Consider the following 5127-nt stretch of genomic DNA (forward strand, 5'->3'; position numbering starts at 1 on the left):
TCAGACAGGATGTGTCCTCTGTGCTTCCACTCCCTGGCACACTCTGTCCTTCTTCCTAGAATGCCCTCCTGTGCTGATCAATTCCTCCCCATCCATCATGTCTGCTAGCAGAGCTTCTGCAGAGTCATTCCTGTGCCACCAGGGAGGTTGGACAGGACCCTGCTGTGAGTCCCCTGGGGCGAACAGCTATGCACAAGCAGGTGGTCACTCAGACCCTGCTGTGAATGCCCAGTACACAGTAGGCACTCAAATACTTGTTCAATCAATGAATGAACTCAGACCATTCTTATTTATTTATTTTCTGGTTTTGTCAAATGTTTAAGTGAGTGTAGACATCTGGAGTCCTATAAAACCTGCATTATCTGTAAATTCAAAAAGTAGCCAGCCACGTGGTCCCCACTTGTCAAAGGTGTTGAGCTTGGCATCCATGGCTCAGATTAATGAAGTATCATGAGAGCAACATGGTTCCTGAAAAGTTTCTATGAATTGGAGCAGGGTCTTAATCATGTGAAAAGCAAAAATGCTCACAGTTAGTGAACTTGCATTTCACTCAAAGTACACGGTATTTTAATTTTAAAACAAAAATAGTTTGTAGAAGATTCCCACCCCCACCTTTATTTGTCCCTTCGGTTTTCATTAATATTAATTTTTTTAAAAAAATCATATGCCTTTTTGAAATTGTGCATTTATCTGAGCAGTAACTAAAAGTTATTTCTTCTTTGGTTGCTGAGGTGAAGATAATATCATCTTCAACAATGTAATTTCTGCCTTGTTTTCTGTACGTTGCAGCAACCTTGACTGCATTTTCAGAACTTCATCTTTAAGATCTTCCTATTTCATTACTGCGGCCATAATGAACCCCTTTTCAAACTCTGTTGTGAGTCTTCCCTGTTGCTGTGGAGCCGTCGTCCCTTTCCTGGTGGTCCACACAGGCACCTCACCCGGGCCTGCAGTGGAAAAGTGTTCTAGCCGGAGGCTGCAAACCCAGCCTCCATGATCTTGGACAGAGCACTCTGTCCCATGTTTTCTTCCAGAAACTTCTGTCTCTCCTCAGAACTCAATTCGTGCCACTTGAGTTCCAAGGCCCCACTAAAAGGAATGACAAAGGCATCTGGTCACACTTGTCCACCTGCTCTTTCATTTTTATCAACCACTTGTTTTCTTTCTAGTGTAGTCTTTTCCAGAAAGACTGACGAAGTAGACCATTGATTTTGAAGTAAAAAATAAGTGTTTATTCAACACTCCAGTCTGCCATTCCAATCATGATAGAAGCGAACCGGTTTCTTTGGATGTGTAACCTGGGATTTGACTTTGCACATGACGTCATATTTAGGTTTTAGTTTTTTATCTCCTCTCACAGCCAAGTTTCCTAGTTTACCAATAAAGCTCTTCACGTATTATTTCTATATCTTGAATAGGGCCTATACTTCCTACAACATGTGTGATATCATCATCTTCAAAAGCACGTGTTTGATGAAAGATCCCATCACAGGAACTAATATGAGATAAAAAGCCATGTCCCAGGCCCTGCCCATTGGGAGATCCTTCCCCAAGGCCAGCAGTAGCTGCTACGCTAGGAAGGTAGGAATTTTGCTTGCTGGTGTGTGGTACTGGCAAAGCAAGTCGAGCCTCTCCTCTGGCACACAGGCTCAGCTGTCATGAGGATGGAGAGTGTAGAACAGGGAGTTTCCTGCTGGAGCCTGACTTGGTTGACACGTTGAAGAAGGCAGGTTTCCCAACATTTGGTAGCCCAGCAACACCAGGGCTCAGAGAGGTTCCAAATCTTCCATTGATCGGGGGTGGTTTAATTCCACCACCTCCCTTCTTGGGAGGCATCGTGCTCTGGGTGAGTGGTGACATGGGGTCCCAGAGGCAGCCGCTGGTGGGGAGGAAGGAAGAGAGAGCTCAGGTCCAGCCCTCCACCAACCAGTCTCATTTTGCCTCACATTTCCTATTTTGGTTATTAAGTCAAAAACTCCCTAAGCCCAGGGCCAATGTTTCATGCTTCTCTGTTTCCTTCCTACCTCCTAACCCAGTGGCAGGCACACAACGCACACGGTGAAAGAGCTGATGACCAACACTGGAGAGGGGACAGCGTGCATGTCACACACTGGATACATAACTGGATACACCACGCTTATTTTAAAGAAGAGAATCCAACCTCCTTTCTTTAAACCTGGTCAGTCCCCACTGGGCAAGAGTCACATGCTTATCACACTTATCACACACACAGTCTTGCTCGGAAGATACAGTGCACCTGTGGATGGGAATCCTGGTGCACTGGGCAGCAGCGCAGGTGGAGGTGCGGGTCTTACTTGTTGGAGGCTGTGGAAAGAGGGCAGGCACAGGGCTGACAGTCCCCAGGAGTCCCTCAAGAAGGCGCCCCATAGAAGCTGGGCAGGCACTGCTCACAGTGTGCTCCAGTGTTGTTGTGCGTGTATGCCTAGGAAACAGGATGGAAAGAATGGTCAGCTCAGGTTTCCTAAAAAGGTTTTCTGATTCACTTGAAGTCCGAGTGAAAGAAAAGACAAAATGTTAAAACAAGTTGCTACACTCTAAGTTGTGTGATGAAGAATTACCTGTTTTCAGATGAACTATTTTTTAAAAATGTAATTTGTATAAATGAGAAACCTAGAAACATTTACACTATGTCAGAGTAACTGTTGCCAGATTTGACCACCTGTAGGAAACAACTGGAAAACTGGCACAAAATGTAACAAACAGCTGCCTTCAGATGCTGAACAATAGCTAGTGCAGGTCTGTGATGCCCTGGAGAGGGCAGGCATCGAGGGTGTCCGAGGATCGTATGTCTGTCTGCCTGGAGACACCTGCTGGGTGGGGGGCCCAAGCAGAGCACGGTGGTCTTGCTGATTTGAGGAACAGAGGTCAGAGTTTGGGGGGACTGGATGAAGTGAGATCTGGGTAGAGTACTGGAGCTTTCATAGAATATGAGCTCCAGAAATCTGCACAGGGGACCCCTTCAGATGGCTGAATACTAAGCTGCTTGTGCATACAGTGAAACTCCATGAGGCCAGACCTAGAAATACAGGTGAGCTGTAAGCTGAACAATTTAGAACAAGTACAGAGCTAAGGAGCATCAGAATTCCATCAAGCTAGGGTGGGGAACTCAGACATAACCATCCAAGGTCTTCTGAGCAATAGGTGTTCTGAGTGGTCAAGGCCCCAGGCAGCTCCTTAATAGCAAAGCAAACCTGCCATAGAGTAAAGGTTACATTGCACCCACCCTAGCAAAGCTTGGCACAACTCTTGAAGCAATCAGGCTGACCTGAAATAATTTAACTGCCTGCCAGAATGAACTTCCATGTTCTTAAAGGAAAGTTACAAAATCCAGAAACCCAGCAAAGCAAGAACATTCATTGCACAATATGCACCATGCAATCAGAAGCTACAAGATATGCCCCCTCTGGCCACATCAGGGACAATTTGGAATCCATGAGTCCAGAGAGATAACAAGTAGATAAATAAATAAACGTATGAGAAGGGAGGGCTCCTGCTGACACCAGGAAGCTGCTGCATGCCACTGATAAGCAAAGGGGAAGTGCTGGAGTTAGAGGATCTCCTGCAAACATGGTAGTAAGTGCTGGTTAGGCAAGAATCATCAGACCACTAAATCTGAGGGCAAGCTCTGAGGAGGAAGGGGATACTTGCATGGTTGTAAAGTGCATTCCTCAGACTGCTTATTCATTGCAAAGGAAACAATAGTAAATATATAGTGGAGAAAGTGACCAACACTTCACCTGTGTGATCAGAATGAAAACCACCAGTGAGTGGCACATGGATATGTGGGCTTCCACACATGGTGCCCTGAGAAAGACATGACATTACTAACACAGTATTCTGGCCTGAAATGCACAATCTGAATCCACCCATGAGAAAATAGCACAAGGAACCCGAATGAGGTAAATTCTGTTTTTAAAAAAATGATTATATTCTTCAAGATGCCAGTGTCATAAAAGACAAAGAAAGGCTGCGGAAACATTCCAGATTAAAGAAGCCTGCGGAGACGTGGCAGTGGGATGCGACACCCAACCCTAGGTGGGGCCCGTGCTGGAGGCAGAAATGCTACACAGGACAGCGTGAGTCTGCTGACGAGACTGCAAAATGGGTGACAGAGTAGAAAAAGCAGCGCATAATGCTGAAGTGCAAATCTCAGCTGAGTCACAGGAAAACACCAGGCCAGCCCCGCTGAAGGATGCTGCACAGAATGCCCAGCCCTCTTCAGAAGTGCCTCAGTCGTGAAAGACAAGGAAAGGCTGAGGAACTGTCACAGAATAGAGCAGACGAAGAGACAAGGCTGCTAAATGCAGTGGGGGTCCTGGGTTTGACTCTAGAAAAGAAGAAAAAAAGGGACATGAGCGGAGAAACGGGTGAAACTGGCATGAAGTCTGAGTTAGCTGGTCATATTGGGCCAATGTTAACTTCTTAGTGTGATAACCATATTCTGGTTATACAAGATGGTAGCATTAGGCGTGCTGGATGAAGGTTACACAGGAACTCTCCGTACTGTTTTTGTAACTCTTCCTAAGAATAAAATAATTTCCAAAATAATGTTTCAAACTATAAAATAATTATTTATTGCAATTAAAGCTTTGAGGCCAGTTGCTATTTAGCATATTTATGATAATATTTCTGTAAATATATACAGTATTAATAAAGCATGAGAAATCTATCCTTTCAGCCTAGCTGTAACTAAAACCACAATGCTGGCAGTGGGGGTCTCTGAAAGGCTGGCCTGCAAGCCTGAATGGCACAGGGGGAGACATGAAAAAAGCTACAACTTCGTCAAGCTGCTGGATACTGTGTACCTGAGGACACCGATGCCAGAGGGACCGAGTTTGCCTGCAAACCAGCACTTCATGCAACTCCTGCAGACGCCCAACTTATAGAACAAAGAAATGAACACAGAACAAAATGAAGCTGTCCTTACAGCATGAAGAAAAATGAGGCTCTAGAGAGAATAATCAATCCAGCAAATCACGCTAAGACCTTCTCCATGGGTCTGATAATTAATTTTCCCTGGCCCTGTGGCTCAATCAATCTCTTTTGGAAAAAGCATGAGCATTTCCCCAGCTGGGGCTGACGGCAGCTGACCAGCATGTGCATTCA

General features: G+C 45.3%; 1 pseudogene; it reads right to left on the reverse strand.

Moving 5' to 3' along the window:
- Positions 1-708: 708 nt before the first annotated feature.
- LOC134375287 (obg-like ATPase 1) lies at positions 709-2351 on the reverse strand (annotated as a pseudogene).
- Positions 2352-5127: the final 2776 nt, after the last annotated feature.

The sequence above is a fragment of the Cynocephalus volans genome, chromosome 4, assembly GCF_027409185.1.
Source record: "Cynocephalus volans isolate mCynVol1 chromosome 4, mCynVol1.pri, whole genome shotgun sequence".
Classification (NCBI taxonomy): domain Eukaryota; kingdom Metazoa; phylum Chordata; class Mammalia; order Dermoptera; family Cynocephalidae; genus Cynocephalus; species Cynocephalus volans.